This window comes from Antennarius striatus, chromosome 6, assembly GCF_040054535.1.
Source record: "Antennarius striatus isolate MH-2024 chromosome 6, ASM4005453v1, whole genome shotgun sequence".
In the NCBI taxonomy this organism is placed as follows: domain Eukaryota; kingdom Metazoa; phylum Chordata; class Actinopteri; order Lophiiformes; family Antennariidae; genus Antennarius; species Antennarius striatus.
The window spans coordinates 23,769,238-23,790,032 of record NC_090781.1 but is presented as its reverse complement, the minus strand read 5'-3'; the positions used below and the strand labels follow the sequence as shown (position 1 = coordinate 23,790,032).

The 20,795-nt window shown below is 40.6% G+C and overlaps 1 pseudogene; it reads left to right on the top strand.

The window, feature by feature from the left end:
* The first annotated feature begins 3,746 nt into the window (after positions 1 to 3,746).
* Positions 3,747 to 19,797, top strand: LOC137596215 (uncharacterized; annotated as a pseudogene).
* Positions 19,798 to 20,795: the final 998 nt, after the last annotated feature.

Below are 20,795 nucleotides of genomic sequence, written 5' to 3'. Positions count from 1 at the left end.
CGGTACCATGTAGAGAGGTTGGGCTTTAACATTAAGCTGCAGTTTGAAATCAATTCATGTGTCACTTTCAATTTAAATGCGCACCAAATAGAATCTTATACATGAGCTAAACAGGTTCAAACTACTGTACTGTTTTATGCATTATTTCCCAAGAACCAGGAATATTTTCCAAGACATGATCCAGATAAACACCAAGGTTATGAAAAGCACTGTCCCACATGAGCTATTATAATAATAATAATAATAATTATAATAATCAGTCATTTATTTGTCCCTCTTGGGGAAATTCTTTTTCACTTCACCCACACATGTGTTAATTACACATGGGGGTTACAGGTTACACGGGCCTGTAGGCATGCAATTAGTATACAGAGAGAGGACATACAGAGGTACAAGGGAGGTTAGGTGATGGGTTGCGGACGAGGGTTGCGCCCCAATGAGCATTTTGTGGGGGGGATGGCGCCTTGCTGAGGGGCGCCTCGGCAGTGGCTGGGAGTTGAGCCACTGCTGGGAGTTGAGCCGCCTCCCACTGTCAGCTCACGCGCCAATGTTCTGGTGGGAGTGGGATTCGAACCCCCAATGGCTGGGCAATCCTGTCTTCAAGTTGAGTGCTCTACCGCTGAGCCACTGCCGCCCCAGTGGCTATACATTTTGTTCATCCCAATGCACAACAGATTGGGTCAAGTATATGCAATTAAAAGAAAATAAAGTGCATGGAAGATGAAAGATTGAATGACAAGATACAGGGGCAGGAGGGTAGCAGAAGAGGACCTGCTGAGGAGAACAGCATGGAGGAAGCCACCATCATTATAACCTGCATGTGTGGAGCTGTATCCAGCTCTGCACATGCAGGTTATAATGATGAAGCGCATCACCTTCTCTCTCCATCTATCGATCTTTCGTTCTCTCTCTTTGAGTTTGCCTGATTGTCTGAAAGGGTAACAACAATAAACTTTTATTACAGACAAGTTGTGGTGGGAAACAAATCTTCATCATTTCACCTTTTCCTTTATTGACCAGTATATCACTTTTCCTTCCCACCCTAACTCCCTTTTCTCCCCTGTCCGTGTTTCTTTCTTTTTTTTTCTGTCCCTCATTCATATCCTGATCCTGAATCCCCCACCCCTGGCTAAACCCCAGTTTTATCAGCCCTGTCCTCTTTCTTCTCCTCCCTCTCCTTTGCCCTCTCATTACTTACTTTCCTCATTTTCTCCTCTTCCTTTCACCAATAAGCCATTTGTTTGTTTGGGTGTATGTGTGACAATGTGCTACACTTTCATGGTGTGCTGTGTTTTCTTTGATAGTCTTTTGTCTGGCCTGGATCCCAGTTCTTCCCTCACATGGATGAACACACAGACATTAAGTAAAAAAGCCTTCCTTCCTCCTTTCATCTGCCTCAGCTCAACATCCATCTTGTTAGGGTTCTTCTTCTCCTCTTGTCTGCCACCTGCAGGTGGCTTCAAGAAGGAAAGATAAATTAAAAAGAAAGTCTATGAGTTGTACAGTAGGAAAGAGGACAATAAAAAAAACATGATAGCTGTATCATTGATAGACTACTGGTAATCAAGTAGGGCAACTAGGCAGATAGAGTAACTACAAGGGCAGACAGTGAGGGTCAATTACATGACTATATATTTGTTATAGTGATGCTACAATGGTGAACAACCCTTAAAGCATTGGGATATATAACGTAATTTTAAATTGAAATGTGCAATAAAAAAATTTATTGCTGACACATGGTAAAAATCAAGGATTTCTCACAGCTCGAGAAGTTTTTGTGTCCGGCTGTACTCTTGGATCGTTGCATCATGAAACATTTAAAGGTCAAACCCTGTAGGGCTTTTATCAAACTGGACTTCAAAGACAGAGAGAACTAGAAAAATAGGTGAAGGGAGAAAGATTGAATGAAAACTAAGAGCTAGGAATGTACTTTTTCTCCCCAGCGATCCAGCTGGGTAATTCCCTAGTATTCTGACTTCACTGAAAATTTGCAAAGCAGATATGATCACCCTATCATAGCTCTCATTAGGGATTCAGAGACAGCAATATCACAAAAACCAAAGATTAGCTAAATCCTAATTTGTTCATAGAGCAGGGCCGTTAGCTGGCAGTTTGCCACTTCAATAGCACAATTTTTGCATATTATGATCACATCATTGAACTCCCTTAAAAATGGCAAAGGCTTACATTACTGAAGCCTCTTAATTGCAGCTGCAATCTAATAGTTTGCTGGCAACGGACTAGTCTGAAAATGATCACAAGTTATGATTTAAGCAGGCTTAAATTATTTTTTTTTGTCCATCATGATTAGACTACACATATGTCTATCTGATCCTCTTAACTAAGTTTTTTTTTTTGATACCAAGAATAAAGAGGTATCACTTCTGCTACAAGGTGAAACACAAGCAAAAAAACAAGCACACGTAGGATGAAAATATGCAGATGAGTCATAATTATCGCTTTTATTTTGTGTCCGTTCAAAGATGCATGTGTTTAGGTAGCACTTAGCCAGGGTCAGAGTTTTTATCACATCATTACTTAAGGGGACTTAAGAAAAGTAATGTGGAAAAAGTAAGAAGACATTGAACTAAGGATTGCAAAAGAAACTTAGGCATTGAAAGGTTATTTAACACTTCCTTGGATGCCTGGCCTTACATCATTTTCAAAAATAAAGCCAACCCATGTCCAACCAAAAACATGAGTACACACTTCAAAAACCAAATGCAGTGATTCATGATAATTAGAGAATTATGAAATGTATAAGAAATCCCGCTAAAGTGGACCAGTGCAAATATTTCTTTCTTTAGAAATTGCGTAGTATGTGTTGTCATGTCAATTTAAGCTCAACAATTTTCCCAGTTGCTCCAACTATACTGTAAGATATGAAACGTGCCTGTTTCACTGGCATGTATCTATTAATTTATGACCTTGCTCTTGATTTACCTGCACAGAAGCTGCCCTGAGGTCAGTCATACACTGCAAGGGGTAATGAGCTGTCAAACCCAAGATCAGTCCAGCTAACATTCTCTGAGACACATGCCTGCAGCATTTTGCTGATGTTCACTTAAAGGTCCAGTGTGTACAGAATTTTCATAATAAGAGTTATAGTCTGTTTAACAAATCCCGTCAGTATGCGTTTGCCCAAGCTTTATGATTTCCCTAGTCAATTTCTCCTCTCCCTCTTTCTTGTGTGTTTAGTTCATTTTCTTTCCCACTTTCAGTTGCTAGTTTGTGCATTTGCATTGTGTGTTGTCCTCTAATATCCCTTCCTGGTTTCCACCCACCAAACTGATCTGTTCTTCCTCCAGTTTGTGTACTTTCACTTTGATTTTTGAACGAGCCTTTTGTTTTCTTTGTCTGTCGGTTTTTGGTTTCATGTTATAAAAGCCATCCTTTTCAATTTTTGTCAACTGGCGTTGCCTTACTCTTTTGTGGAATAAAGACGTTGCTTGCATGGTGGCACACTGCCAATGACGGGTATGTATTAACTCTATAGATCAACTATCCAGCTAACCATTCCTATCTCCACCTTCAGCTCCAGGCTTATCTCAGACCTGTCCAACCCCTGAAAGCTCTAACTCCTGAGTTGATTAACCTCCTGTGTGATTGCATCTTGTGGGGGTTAGTGTTAGTGTAACCTTAACCACCATCAATTACCAACAATCCTGTCTGGTCACCAACTGGTGGCCCAAAGGCCTCCCGTCCTTCATTCTCCATTAGCATCTCTGTGTCTTCATGGAAGCCTCATGGAGCAGCAGCAGTCACTAGTTCTTGTCTTCTGTGGTAATGTTTCTGCAACATACTGTATCCACGAACCCTTCTCTTCCTCCTCCTCCTCCTCCTCCTTTTCCATTGCTCTGTTTTCTCTCAACAGCCTCAACTCCTGCTTCCCTGGGTAAGCCTCATTCCGGCCTTTCAGACCTTTAACCAGGTCTCAGGTTTTTAATACCAGACTCGTCACGCTATCAACTACTAGTCAGTTCCACCTATGCAGCTGGTAGAGAAGTCCTGCCTCTGTGGCCAATCTTCAAAGCAGACCTGGCTTCACTGCAGGTCTTCAGGCAGACCTCTAGAGGAATTCCATCTGCAGCTCTTGAATGGTCCCACCTGCATTGTCATCAGTCAGTTGGTATACCCCATCATCACTGTCCATGAGGCAATTCCCTTGCCAGGCTTTCAGAGCAGTCCAGCTTTAGCAGCTTCCAAACCTCTGAACACAGCCTCTCGGCCCACCGGTCATGCCCCTGGGCACCTGAGAACTCCAGCTGTGCCTCCATCCAGTCTTTGAGGTGTCTGCCTGAGGTCTCTGATTCCCCTCCCCTCCAGCGTCGTGATCTCAATCTTTTTCTTTTTTCTTTTTTTTTTTTTTTTTGGTCTGGTTTTGTTGCTTGCATCAGATTCAGAAAAAAAAAATCAGTGAACATGAAGGGGTAAAACATCAAACATTGTCTTTGTTCTGCTTTGATTTAAAAATGTCAAAAATGGATTAGCGAGTCATCGTATTCTGTTTTATCTGCTGTCCCAGGATTGTGGAACCATACCTCTATTTATCATTGGCTGTATTGCAGACTAAACACTGAAATGAGGAGTAAGGGTACCACTGGGTTCTAGTTCCACTTTTTGACGAAAAAATCTTACATATTTTCATGTTACACTATGATATTTATGAAGTAGACTAGAAAACCTTGACAGTGTGTTTCATGTTTTAAGTGGCCACCAGGGCTTCTTCTACATATTTGACAAGGGAGTGTGAGTGTAATCAGATGGGTGCAGTCTGCAACCTTACTGCTGAATGCCCTTAAATCCCACTTGGTAGATATCTAATACAACTTACATTTAGTCCACATATTCATGACCAAAAAGAGAATTTACAGAGCTTTTTTATTTTCTTTGTTTATATGGAGTCAGTCCGCTACTTACGTGCTAATATTCTTTCTTATCATGTCTTTGTGAACCAATCGAGACTCTCCTGTTCTTATTGTCACTCCCTCCTGTGAGTAAAGTACTTGGTTAAATGCACGAAATATGGCCCAAGTAGGAAAATCTATCCAAATTGTGACTGATCAAAAAAACTACAGCATTGACCAAGTATGAACAGAATACTGAAGTGAACTTGGGATAGTTTTGATTGACAGGTAGCTTGTTAGCACTCCAATTAGAGTGTTTACCATCTCCTGCGTGTAACTGTGTAAATATATTTTCAGTATGGGTGTTGAGACAGTGGGCCTTGTGCGTGGAGAGGGTAGCATCAGTCTGTGAGATAAAAACTGTTTACAATTCCTCCAACAGTACTGGTCCTCATCTTTAATAGGTGTAGGTTGTATTGACAGCTTGGAACAGCAGTCAGATTGACACACTGACAGACAGAGCATGTCTCCAGATGGAAGTTGGTAATTGGTTTTGCCAGTCAAACTGCCCTCCTCCTCTGAGAGCATATGCTCGGCTCATTGCACGTTTCGTTTAATGTCCTGATTTATGTTACTTTGTTGAAAAAGTTTTTCAAAAAAAAAAGTATATATCTCACCACTTATGTTCTTCAGAAAACATATTGCACATTCATGTCAGTAATACAATAAGTCTTTAGTCTTAAATGTGGTAATTGCTGCAATGTCTGTATTCATATGTGGCTATCAAGCAGTAACACAAGTCACCTTGAAAGGACGTTAATACACGGGTGAAATCAAAGCTCTACAACACACCATCTACGAAGTCTCACATCACTCTTACCTGCACTATCTGTGATTAAACTACTGACTTGAACTGTCAGTAATGTGTAATGTAACTTTTTTTTTAAAGAATAGGAACAATCACCGATGTGAACTTTCTTTCGTAAAATTGTACAAGAGGTTACTAAAAGATCTTTGATTTCCAGTTAGGATTTAGACAGCCTGATGGAAAAGCCAGCCATAAAGTTTAATGGTTTTGCAGATGATACATGCATGTACTTATCAGTGAAATGAGATGACGCTAGTCAATTAACTAAACTACCTAATACACAATGAGTAACTTCTTTTAGTTTTACGTTGGTTTATTATAATTTGCTATTGTCAAGATTTTCTTAATGAATATGATGTTCATTACCTTACTCAGTTACTGTAATTACTTGATTACAGTAGTATGTGCACAAGGTGCAGGGTACTGTCTCATATCACAGGCTCCCATGGATTGTGATTTGAGCTGTCTTGGCACTGGTTGATGCTCACTACTTTACTACACACTTATTATTATTAGGGTTGTTAGTGCACTAGCATTTGCAGGTACTACTCATTGGGCTTTTTCTGTATCATTATTGTAGACTAGAGAATGGGCGAGTCTCAGATCTCTTCGGAGCGTATCTTGCTACAGCATTTCTTGTGATTTAGTGCCACACAAATTAAATTAAATTGAACTGAATGAAGGAGGGCCAACATCCATCTGCTTATTTGTGTTTTTTTGAGACTGTATTAAATATCCTGTAAAGGCTTCCTGTAGTTTATGTAGACAGAGAGCTGACATCGAGAGTTTTAAGGTGTGTTGTGTCATCTGCCCAAGGTGTCTGCTCCTCTTTGAAGAGTGAAAACTTTATGCTTTTGATATGAGGACAGCCTCAGTCAGTCTGTCTGTGTATGTGTCACATATTGCACGAGTGTTTTACTGTATTTAGCACCAAGAAATTCAATCTGCCTTGCTCTCTCAGTGCAGGTAAATGTGTGAGAGTGAGAGAGAACGACTTTGCATGTTAATTTACAGAGAATCAATCTACCCTGACTCCCGGTGTGACACCGCCATGCCTTTTGTCTTCACATCATATGGTTTATATGCACTGAATTTAAAAAAACTGAAGTGCATTGTACAAACGATGAATAGCTTACCAGACTACACTGATGCTATCCATTTACACCAACTTGGTTCCATCTTTTCAGGAGGTCTTACTTTTCCAAACATGTTTTTTAACTTTAACCACAGTAACATAATAACTTAATTACTGGTCATGTTGAGTTTTTTTTCTTCATATTTATCAATGGCAGGTTTTATGGCTCTTTATCAGTCCATCAATGAAGTCCCATTGATCCCTTGACCTGCCCTCGTTCGTAGGCAGATTTGTAGCAGTGAGTAAAGCGCCTCGGGAAATATTGGATGCGCTGCCAACAAAAGGTATTTCCTCTTGATGGGACATGAATGTATGGATGTAATATAATCAGGTTTGATCACTTAATGCTTCATCAAGCACCAATTTCCGATCAGGGTTTCAATTTCTGTGCCATACCTTCCAGTCTTTGGCTCATGATTAAATACTTGAAATTCTAATTATATTTCCATTAGCCAGATCTTAACTTTATATCAAATGCCAAAAGGAGATTGTTAGCATGCGAAGCACTGTCATTGTGAATTGTGAACATGTTATCATCACGGATATGTTCTGCATGCTGACACTTTTACTTGCAGCCACAATGAATTACAAATCCCCAATGAACTTTTCATCTCTTACTTTGCATCATAAATTCCTTTTAGTCCATAAACATGTGACGCCCTCGAAGGAAAATGGAATAAATTGGTTTTTTTGTATCGTGACTTGCTGAACATGATGTAGATAGTAGTCTATGTTTTGTTTTGTTTTTTATCATAGGTAGCCCAGGACTCGCATGGTTTGGTTTTACATTTTACACTCAAACTCTCAATTATAGTTAATTCTATTACTTCATGTGTCAACATTTTATACATGCTACACACAGCAGTGTGTGACCTCTAGACCATATTGCACTAAATGTCTGTGCTCTTTTTTGTTTGTGGACGTGACTTTACCAACACTAACCACAAATGAATCAAATCTGTCCAGCTTCGACATCTGTTGTCTTCTAGGGCAGTTTCTGTCTCTTCCTCTCAGTCTCAGTCAGTTATATCAGTCATTTAGGAGTTTCTTTTATTGTCATCATCATGACAATAAAAGAAAGCCCCCAATCCCCAGCTGGGACAATGCACAAAAATTACGTTACTACACACTAAAAACACATTTTATCAGATGCTTATTCCAACGTACCATTTCATACAATCAAACCACTTGATTTAAAGATGTCAAATATCCCCAGTTTCTAGTTTGTGATATTTGTAATCTATATTGAAAGATTAGAAGGGAATTTAACGTTTTTCCAGAAGGACATCTGAGGATGAATAGTCACTGTCATCTAGACTGAGCACAGCAAGGAAATAATGAATAAAATTTTCCCAGCTCACTACTTTTCATCAGCATCAATCCTCATGTTTCAATGTCTATCAGCATCCTTCAGCACAAGGTAATACTGATGTAAATATAACATGAATACCTGATGTTGTGTCTCGTCCGTTAATTCACTCGTTGTAAGATATACTACATCTTAACAACACTCTTGAATACCATGACAGTCCAGTGACAGTCTGTGCTGTTAGCTCAGTAAATGGACCTGAAATGCAGATTTCACATGTCAACTTTAGGTGTATGTTTTGTTGCGTGTGTGTCACAGCCAGTAAACCAGAGAACTTAGATGAATAAGACACTGAATCTCAACTAAACCTGAGCACTATACTGAGCAACCTATGTATTAGTTGACTCAAGTTCAAACATATGTATGTATTTTATACTACAGGGTCACACAACAAGCTGCAATCTACAGTATAGTCTGCTTATGTCTGACTCATGGTCAGCCGTCCGTCTATATGGTTCAAACACTATTGAAAGCTGCCACTGAGGATGTATTCATTCTTTCTCAATCTGTCTTTCCTCTGCTTGCTCTCACTGCTTCTCATTTTGCTCGTGTCTGTATGTGATTGGAGTTCCCGACGAGGTTAAACACATGATTAATGGGTCCATCTAACAGCATTTACACTGCACTCATCGCCACTTAACTATACACAGGAGCATACACACTCTCAACAACACACATTCACATGCACAAACACACACACACGTATATACATGTACATATATATATATATATATATATATATATATATATATACACACGATCTCTCCCGCACCTTGTTGCCCAGGGTAACTGTATGTAAATGATATGCAGATGGCAGCAAGTCAAAGAGGAGACCAGAGAGCTATGGCTCCGCGTAACTCCATTAGTGAGGCACTGATTAGCTCTCAGATTGACTGTATTCATCTTTTCCTCCCTCGTTTCCTGTCCTACATGCAATCTGTCTGTGCGTATCTTGTGTGTGTGTGTGTGTGTGTGTGTGTGTGTGTGTGTGTGTGTGTGTGTGTGTGTGTGTGTGTGTGTGTGTGTGTGTATGTGTTGAGGAATTTAGTACAAGAGCATTGATCAGCTTGTAGCTGTGCTTCACAGCTGGCAGGCTTCAACTTTTTGCACAGGCAAAATATATCTAAAATGTGGTTCTGGTAATGTCATAAAATTTAAGAATTGTTTATGCACACAAAAAGTTGCAGCGTAAGAACAACAAGCGACAATATCTAGGGGGGGTTGATCGGTTAGGCAGGCACTGAAGCACAGTAGGATTAAAGGAAAAGTGGAAAAATGTCATATTCATTTAATTATTCAAATCTTGTGGTTTATGTTGCGATCTCACCATCTGTCAGATTTTAAGGAGGCCTACATGCAGACAGTGAAGACTAACTTCCAGCCTTGATGCACCAAGTAAAAACACACCTACAAACCACTCAGTCAATCTCCTGAAGTCATGACATTTGGTCAGATTTAAAACTCCAGACGATGCTGAAACAAAACCACTTTTCTCCCAGTACTACAACTACAAGACCCCACAGCTTTCTTGTTGCAGCTGTGGAAAGACACTACCCACTCACTTTGATTCAACATCATCTCAGGAAAACAGTCTTGAACTCGCTGGATGAGCAACAAATTGTTTCTGTGGCTGAACGTGTAGGATCAATAGAAGACGCTACACAACCCAACCGTCTTCTCTCTACGTTACCTGCAGAAGTGATGAAGAACAGCTACTGAGCTATTCTCTTCTTCTTCTTCCATCAAGGCCAAAGTACTGGTTCCTTGCTGCCATGGTGAGGACTGATACCTGCTGATAGGACCACGCAGCAGCCGACCATCTGAGCGGAGGATAGAGCAGATTAATGAGGCAGACAGGACACACTCGCTGGATGACATCTGAATGATAGGCCTTGTGTCTTGGCAGAGACTAGATTTCATTTGAATGATATTTTAAGCTTAACGACTCTAACAGGCCGCCAAGTACGACACCTGCTATTATTCCTTCTTGTGTGTGTTCAACACAAGCTTTCCGTCTTTGAGGAAGGTTTTTGTTTTGCCTGCAGATGGTGAATGGGCACGAATATGTTCCGGGATAAAAAGGTGAATCTTTCCACATTGTTTACTTAGCATCATTCTGTCAGCTTCTCTCTCTCTCTCTGTGTATCTTCTTTCATTCTGTTAACCCACACATATATGTGCTCCTATAATGTGCACAAGAATTGGCAAGCAGATTGCTACAGAGCTTACCCACACCGTCACGTTTTTATTTTGATGGTTAATTTGAAAATATACCCAAATATACCCATAAATATACCCATATCTTCAGCCATACTAGTTGTGTCTTATGCTGACAGAGGGGTGTTCATCATGGGGATATTGCAAATCATACCTTAATTTATATCACAGTCACCTCCATCGACCATCTTTTGCTAAAATATGTGGATTTGTCACTTTTTCCATGTTAAACCTATCTTTGCCAGATTGAGGTGCATCAGTATGGCTCCTATTAAAATGTCTAATATATTGTTAAGATACAACATACTATTAATCTGCTAATAACCCATCCAGCTCATGCCAGGTCAAAATCATGTGTAATCCAATGCACAGAGCAGCTGTTGTGTTCTTGTAATCCTCACAGATTCATGACTGTCGTGTTGCTTGAGGATCAAAAGTGCATTCTGGGATTTGAATTTGAAAAGCAAATAGTCACTGATCTCATTTTTGGTTTGACCTTTTGAGTATATACACAACAGGTAGTTATGTAATTCAATTCACATTTTATTGTCTTTTTTCTGCACAAAGGAATTAATTTTTTTCAGACCCAAAAATATAACGAGATTTTTCTTCAGATGACATGTGCAGCATCTCAGGGTGGTTAAACTATCTGGGGAATTCTGCCTTGACTTTATATCATAAGCTGTAATCAAGATGACAGACCTAATAAAACATCTACTATTCCATGTCAGACATGATAAAGAACGTTCTTTTCCAAAGGATATTTGTACTCCAATTTCGATTATTTTCAGGAATCAAATGCTATTAAATGAAATATTAAGTACTATATTCTAATAGTTTGATCCATTACGTTGCTATTTGTGGCCAGTATAGCATTTTTTCTTTGTGTAAAACCCAGCAGAATTTTACGGACCTACAAGCTCCTGCACAGCCATGTCCAAGTAGACCCGATGACTTTCTACACATCCCTTAGATGTACTTTTTAAAACTTTACTTTTGCCTCCAACTCTAAACCCATATCTGTCTGACACATTTTTCTTGACCTATTCTCCTCCTTTACATTCAACTCACACAGCAGCAAATGCGAACAATCCATTTTATAAGGTACAAGCAGCTTAAACGCACCATTTCTATCCCTTTCGACCAGTGCCCAGTGCCTTTCAATCGTCTAATGTTTTTCTAAAAACATCTCCTAAAAAATCATGCATGACTGTACGTATATTCTTCAGTCACAGTCAGTGGAAATTGGTTTTTGAGGGACTGAAGTACATCTGTGTCTGCTCTTTCCCCTCTTTTATCTCCTCATCCTTTCTCTTTCAATGTGCAGTAAGTTAACCAAGCTACCTTCCTTCCGTCACACTATTTTTCTTTTATCTGACATTCCATTTGGTCTTCGTCTTTCCCTCCTCCATCCACTCCCTCTGTCTTATCTGTGTCTAGTCATGCGGCTAACGGCAAACCCATCCTGATCGCCGATCCCTTCCTCCGACTCTTCTTTCGCTGTCCCTCTTCACCTCCACCAATGCTCTACTCCTCCATCTTCCTCTCCCCATCTCCTGCCTCGTTTCCTTCCCTCTGCCTCTGTGAGATCGGTCATGCGATTAAACACAAAGGCAAGCAGGTATAGTTGCTGCTCAACAGATTGACTCACATGGTGCACATGTTGTCTGAGTTACCCGAGCCCAAGACACTCGCAGGCTCTTACTCCGATTCATGGACTGAACATTCAACGAGTCAACTCCTCAACAGAAAACACACAAAATAGTTGAAACATGGACCATGGATCCCTTAAAACAAGGCAAGCAGGCTTTCTTCTTTTTTAAAAACTGCACTTTATTTCGAGTAAACACATCAAGGTTTACAGAAGGGCTCCTTTCACCAGTGATTGTTGGATTGGTACCTTTTACACATGACTCAAACACAGATTTCAGTGAGAGCAAGCAAAAAAGTTTTGTTTCATATATGGTATTTTCCATACTTGTATATCCATTGTCCTGCTACATATCTTTTAATGCTGGTTATGTCAAACTAATCTGGCGAATTTGTGCAACATATTTAATCACCTGTATATTTTGACACATAATCAAGCAAAAAAAAAATCACAAAATTGCTATTATAAGGAAATTAATAAACTTATGGAGTTTTTTGTGCAGTTTGTTGGTGAATTGTGCTGGGAGATGCATGTTTCATTTTTTTTCTTCATCAATAATTGTAAATCACGTTAAAATAAAAATTTTTTTAAAAAGGGCCGACCAATAAAATGCAGCCCAATATATTGAAGCAAATTATAAAACTGGGAAAAGTTAGAAATAACTGAAGCAATAATGTATTTACTGCAGGAGCTTCATGTTATTGCATTACGACTTTATATGACCAATGATTGATCAGTGTAACTTTTAAGCATTGATGTGTTTTTAGTTATTTTTATGCGACAAAAACGTTTTAGTGAAGGTCATTGAGCCATGTCTCTAGTTATATGTGTCCCAACATTCTCTTTTAACGAACCAAAAATTTAAATTCCAATAAGACATGTTCAGTGCTGTCATGAACACTTGAGTTCATTTTTAATTTTATTAATTTAGAGTGTTTTCCTGTAGTAATATATGTAATTATAGAGCCTTCTCCACCTCCCTGTACTCAATCAGGTCATTCCCCTCACCTGTGTTTCCTCAGTCACCTGCAACCTGTCTCCCAATCAATCTCCCTCCTATATATCCTCTGCTCAGCCACCAGCTCCCTTCCAGGTTGTTGGTGTTTGTCTTGTTTTCCCGCATTTCTTTTTCTACCTTGTACTGATTCTGCCTAATCCCAAGGCTCTGCTCCTTGTCTGATTTGTTTGCTTATTGGGACTGATTAGCTATTCTGATCTCTGCTTTGTATTAAATACAAACATCAATTCTGCATCTGCCCCCGTCTCCTGCCATGCTTTTGAGTTCCATCTGCCAGTTTTATCAGAAGCGTGACTAAGAATTCCCGTTTTATTTTATTTCCACTCCAAAATTCATTGGGTTCTCCCCTGGATCATTTTCATCCCTTCTACCAGGGTTTATCAAAATCAATCCTAGTATTGAGGAGTCAGTAAATACCCAAGACACAAAAATACAGAAGCGATGTCCCTTCAAACTACCATCTAACTCCTCCTGTTGCACACCAGCAGTAACATGTAGCTCAAATGCACATCCAAACAGAATCCTAACATGCAAAAAAAAAAAAGAATCAGCCTTTGCATTAACACACAACACACATGGAGAAAAGACACACCTCAAGGAACGTTTGTCGAAAGCAACAAAACCACAAAAAGCAACAACCCCCCCCCCCCCGACTGTGTAGTTGTGTGGGCTGAAGAACGTGATCTCGGCATCAGAACAGTTTGAGTCCAAAATAATTGAAAGGAGTTGGGGAATATGTCTCACTCCATCAAACCCCCCCATACACACCACCACCACCAAAACACACACACATTCAGGGGGACTAAACCCAATTCCTTTTCATTTCTCATTTGTTAGTCATTTATGTGTCAGTGTCACTGCACTGAATGAGAACAGTCATACTATATACATACAGTGATACTGTACTATGCTAAAAAAGCTGTTATGCATCCAGGAAGTTGTTTTCACTGATGTTTTGTTTGTTTTTTATCCACTAAGATCCGTTGCCTCCATTTTCTGGCTTCTCTTTGCTCGTATCTCTTTCAGAGGACTGTCACTCAAACGCCTTTTCTCAAGTACCTGATTCTGCCTTTTTCCTCTGCTACACTTGTCTAAATTGTGGTTTCAAAATGTGGAGAACAATTTGAGTTTCTGCTTCTGGAACTACATGAGTGCATGATCAAATCCTCACGGAACATTTTCTTCCTATTTTATATGAGAACAAAAATATATCAGAATTTAAAATTGATCTCTTTATGTTGAGCTGCAAAACCGATCAACTTAAATCAGTAGTTGTGTGTTTGACAAAAGAATACTTACAAATGACACATTTCAATTTTCCATAATCAGTGTGCACATAATTGGTGTGGTGCTGGCAGACTTATTTTTTAACCAATAAATGAGAGTGTTTTTATGTTTTTACATGATTTAACAACCACTAAGAGCTGATCACAGCCTGAAGAATCCTCGATTTTCATGGCGGAGCGTCAATTAGATTAGGTTTTATGCAAGAACAGTTAAAATTACAATGCAAAAGAAGGTTAATGTTCAATTTCTATTTCATGCTTTTATTAAACAAAAAAACATGAAGCAGCCACAACTTTCCTTACCTCTTGGACTCGGAATTTAACAACCACCTTTGCAGAATCAACCGTCATCTTTTAATATATTTCTTTCTTTGTAAGTTTAAAATAAAAGGAGAACTTGTCAAGATGTCACCCAAATTTAATAAGTCATTTCCACCTCTCCAACCTGAGATTAGTGTATTCAGTTCAAACCCAACGAACTCCGACTTGCACTGATAGTTCAAATTATCTTGTCAGTTTTCCAGTTGGCATCCATTTGGTACAATAAAGTCTTTCCTCTGCCTCCTCTCTGACCTTCACTCCATCTGCCTCTCCTCCTCTAACTGCTCCCTCATTCTTCCCCTTTTTCCTTATGTGTCTCATTTGAGTCCCATTCCTTTATTGGCAATAGTGTAGTCTCTTTTTTTGCCTGATTTAACGTCTATACATTCAGTCATTACGATATGAGTCAGTGGAGCAAGCAGCATTCAGCTTCACTGAGGACAGAAACGCTGCTGCCAAAATAACAGCAAAAGGATAGGAGGCAGTTACAGCTCCGTGTAGTTCCATATGTATGTGTGTCATCGTGCTCACATGTGTGAATCTGGACAAAGAGAAGAAAATAAATGATAAATGGAAGACATCCTCTAGACTCCCAACAGACAGAATAAAGCATTGACGGATTGAGAGATGAAGGAGGATGAACAGAGAGAGAAATGGCAGGATGCGTAGATTTTGCGGCGTCCATCTATTTCACATCTGAAGACGTAAAGGAAACAGGATGAGCAGAATGATGTAGAAGCAGTGAGTGAGTGAACAATGAAAAGAGAGGCCGGTGCAGACAACTGAGAGATGGGGACAATATGATAAATAACAGATGAGACACAACAGCACTAGAGAGGATTGGCAAGACAGACGACAGAAGGTGAAACAACACGCAAAGTCTACTTCATGAAAATTAAATGTTGAAGGCGACATTGTGTTATACAATCAAATCGTTTTTGGTGTACATTAACCGCCAATGCATTGCATAAAACAGTTGAAATACTATTCATATTAAAAGCAAGAGAAGTGATTCCCATTTAAGGAGCACAACTATCTACGTATATAAGACAAAAAACATCTCAAACTGGCAGGATTTAAATCGGCTCCATGACGCACCTTACGGCGCTTCAGAGCTCTTAGCTCGGCTTAGTTCATTAATTAAACTTTCTTCAAATTCGAAATTCGGTAGCTTACACAGGGCTCACTACACAAAAGTTCTAAAATCCTTTTTAAATTTTTTTTTTTTATTTTGGGTTTCATGACGCACAAGATGACAATCTCTCCATAGATCATCTTATCTTGAGTCTGGGAACATGCACACAGCGCAAGATTAAAAAATAATGGCACATCACGCATTCCAGCATTTCATTTTTAGATTTTCATGCCAGAAGGAGCTGTGGATGCACGACTCGTGATCTCCGGAGAAGCGGCTGTGGAACATAAAGAAAACGGATGATGAAGCGGCTGTAATGATCGGCCTACTTTTGCAGTGGGAAAACAAGAAAACACACAAAAAAACAAAAAAAGTGAAGATGAAGAAGCGGTTGTGAAGATGTGGCGAACATGGTCTTGTCCTTCAGCTGAACAAAGCTAATTCAGGAGGATAACCTCTCGAGATCACTCATCTCTTTTCTCCAACATGAAACACAACCTTGACCAGTTCATTATCCAGTAGCATTACGCTGAGTCAGCTGCTCTCTTACTGATGGAATCATCCCGACTTTCCTTCCTATAAATAAGCCATATGTAAATATTATTGGGCATGATCGATGTGTTCACAAACAGATCGGGGGCCGAAATACTAGATCCATTAAATCTTCACCTTGACACATCTGGGACGAGCATCAGGACCAAATTAAGTTTCGTACCAGTTATCTGCTTTGAGGGTCAGGACAGGAGGATGAGAATGAAATCGAGTTTGTAGTGCGAGACCAAATTTACTCTCATCCATAGACACAAAGTCAAATAAACATGGGATGTTTGTGTACTAATCTATAAATCTACACAACAATCATTGTGCTTTAGTTTTGCATTCTTCCATTTCAAAGTCAGTGTTTTTTCGTTCAAACTGACTTTCATTGCATGTCTCCACAAACTTGTTTAAACGGACATTTTTTTCTTTGTCTCTCACTAAAATAACTCAGGCCCCTGGACGTTTTATACATATTTGAAGACAGAAAAGTGTCTTATTTTTAGAAGTGGCATTAAGATGATGGACTCCATCAGCAGGGCAAAAAATATTCTTGTTACTTGTCGTGGAAATAAAATGATTGCAAAATAATTCAGCAGATTTTTACATCCAGCGTCAAACGCTCCACGCAAAACTTGGTGCGATTCAATCGGCCTATGGAATTTGATGAATATTATTTCTGCTGCAGCATCACCAGGGTTTTAAACCCTTTCTGATTCCACCTGTGTCATCTCAGCACATGATAAATAATGCAGCGCCTCCTGTGGTGCTCAGACTCTTGTTGCGTCTCTAAGTTCTAGGAGGGCTTTAAAAAAAAAATGCCGAGCGGCATGAAAAGACAGGAAGACAAGGTCAGACTCAGGGTGGATATGGACAGAGAAAGAGCCCCAAAAGGAAAACTGTTTGAAATGATAAAGTCTAGACCTCCTGGAATTGTGGAAGTTGGTGCGGAAGCAGCAGCTACAACAATATTTGGCTTTTGGGAAATCAGTGCTGATCCCAACTAGACTGTTTCAACTACAAAAGTGTCAAGAGCTGCTGTGATGTTTCCCACAACTTAGAGTCAGCAAAACGTTGTTTGGATCAGAGCACTCAATTTCACAGATCAGAGCGCCCAATTTCACTGTTGAAAAATTTTTACATGAATTGCTATGGCTATATTGTTTAAAAACCCAATAATGTGGGTCCACCAGACCCGTGAACACCAAACGATTAAAAGAAACACAAACGATAGACAAGTACGAATGTCCTTTAACATCCAGTTTGCCCAGTGGTTCTCATTGACCAACAGTTCAGAGATCGATACAATCATTTATTGAGTCCTCTATAATTTTTCATTTTTGCCATTTTGTCCCTCACGTGTGGATGAGAAATGCAGCATGTGTTTATCTCGGGTTGTTTGTGTAGGTTGGTTGTGTTGCCATTTTTCTATATACAGTAATTTGAGATCATAGTATGACATCCATAAATAATCCTGGTGTAGCAGCGTAGAGTAGACTTGTGTGATCGTCCTCTCCTTATTCTAGATTACTATAGTAACTTCAGGCTAAGAGTCACTGCTGGATCAGGTACATCAGATTGGCACCGGCTTGAGAAAGGCATTATAACTGGCTGCACCATCTCAGTGATCCTTTTTGCCCTCGCCATGAACATGATAGTCAAGTCAGCTGAGGTAGAGTGCAGGGGCCCCTTGACAACATCAGGAGTACGCCAGCCCCCAATAAGAGCCTTCATGGACGACCTGACTGTCACCACTACATCCGTACCAGGTAGCAGGTGGATTCTCCCAGGCCTAGAGAAGCTCATCACCTGGGCAAAGATGAGTTTTAAGCCAGCAAAATCAAGGTCTCTAGTGCTCAAGAGAGAGAAAGTAGTGGACAGGTTCCGTTTTTCACTGGCTAGAGCCACCATCCCATCCATCACAGAAAAGCCAGTTAAGAGCCTCGGGAAGTACTTTGACGATAGCCTCAAAGACTCTGCCTCCATCCAGAGAACCAGCTAAGAACTTGAGGACTGGCTTAGCCCGACTGACAAGACTGGCCTTCCAGGGAGGTTCAAGGCCTGGATTTACCAGCATTCTATCTTGCCCCGGATCCTGTGTGCTCTACTAATGTACTCATTTCCGATAACAACAGTCGAGGGCATGGAGAGAAAGATCAGCTGCTACCTGCAAAGATTGCTTGGTCTACCAAGCAGCCTGAGCAGCTCTGCTCTGTATGGCACCAGCAACATCCTGCAGCTCCCATTCAGTGGTCTCACTGAAGAGTTCATGGTGTCCAGAACACGGGAAGCACTGCAATACAGAGAATCCAGAGATCCAAAGGTGGCATCAGCTGGCATCCAGGTGCAGACAGGCAGGAAATAGAACACAGACAAGGCCCTAGATGTGTCTAAGTCACGGATGAGGCAGAAGGCACTGGTGGGGTCCGTAGCAGCAGGGCGTGCAGGCATTGGCTTCTTTCCGTCAACCAGAGTTGACAATGCCCAGGGCAAGGAGCGCCAACACCTGATCCAGGGGGAAGTGCGGGCAGGCGTGGAGGAAGAACGAGCTAGCAGGATGGTGGGAATGGGACAGCAAGGAGCATGGACTAAATGGGAGAATGTTCTGCAATGGAAAATCACCTGGTCCAACATCTGGAAAGCAGACTTCCATCGCACCAGGTTTTTAGTCCAGGCTGTTTATGATGTCCTTCCAAGTCCAGCAAACCTCCACGTCTGGGGTAAAACGGAGACACCAACCTGTCCCCACTGTTCAGGACGGGGGTCCCTGGAACACCTACTAAGCAGCTGCCCAAAAGCCCTTGGAGACGGGCGCTATCGCTGGCGCCACGACCAGGTGCTTAGGGCAGTTGCTGACAGCATCGCCACCGCCATCAACACCAGCAAAGGCCACCATAAACTTAAGACCATCACATTCCACAGAGCCGAAGAAAAGCCCAACATACCACCAAGGGGAAAGTCCGGCCTCCTCACCTCTGCCAGTGACTGGCAACTGGAAGTGGACCTGGGCAGACAACTTAAGTTCCCTCCCAGGGTTGCATCTACTAGGCTTCGACCAGATATGATCATTGTCTCATATTCCACCAAGCAGCTGATCATTCTGGAGCTCACAGTGCCTTGGGAGGAGCGTATGGATGAGGCCAATGAGAGGAAGCGTGCCAAGTACCAGGAGCTGGTGGGAAGAGTGCAGGAGGCAGGGCTGGAAAACAATATGCGAGCCCATCGAGGTGGGCTGCCGGGGTTTCGCAGGGCGTTCACTCTGCAGAGTGTTCTCGGGGCTAGGACTTGTCGGAGAGGCTAAATGGAAGGCTATCAGATCCGGCACTTAAGCTGCAGAGAAAGCCACAAGATGGCTTTGGATTAAGAGGGCAGATCCGTGGGCAAACGCTACTGGGACACAGGCCGGGGATTGATCACCCCGGTCGGGTCGCCTGGACTGAGGGGGTCTGATGTTGAAAGACCCCAAACCCCCAATTATCCTAGGTTATAACATCACTGATGATGTGTTCCAGCGCATCCGCAAGATGTATCTTTCACCTCCTAGAAGTTTTATCTGCAGTGATCGGCAGTAAATATCATCAGCAGCCACCACTGGTTCTAAACTCTTGCAGTTTATGTTCCCTCATAATAAAGCAGCATTTTATGAAGGTATTCCAATTGTTGATTTAAGCTGCAGTACAACAATGTTCTCTGCTGAACATCTTCATACTTTCTTTTATTTAACCAGTTTCAAACAGTGTGTGATCAGAGAATATATCTGCAATAAATAACTTAATTTTAGCAGAAAATTTTTTTTCCACCAACATGTTACCTCATGTAGCTCCACTAAGATTTAACTTGTATGTAATAATCACTGAATTATAATTTTAGCTTTATTCTTAGCCTATTTTATGATGTTCTTTGCCGTTGTTTTTAAATGCATCATGTTTTTTTTTTCTTTTATTGTCACACATAAGATTAATATTTTGACTTTTGCTTTTAAATACAATAGTTTACTTTGTACTGAGCAAAGTTGGACACCTCCAAGAAGAAATTATATGGACTGTGGTCCATTTGAAATGAAAGACATCATTACGAGCATAAATGTAGTAATTATTGCATGATCTAGAAATAGTGATGCCATGAATAAAGGTTTCTTCTGTGGAACTGTCATCATAAGATAAACATGTGATGACTCCAGAAATATTGAAAATTATTTCTGTCTGATTAATCTCTTTTTGTACAAGTAAATCCCTACAATTACAAAATAAAAACATGCAAGTCTTGACGTGTCGCCATCAATGGCTGCCAGGTTTCTCTCACGGGTCGTCAGGTTGTGACCATTTTTGTTAAATGTACTTGGAACATCAATGTTGTTTTAACAGAGTATTTCAAAGTAATTCAATTCATCTTACAAGTGAACCTTAATTCT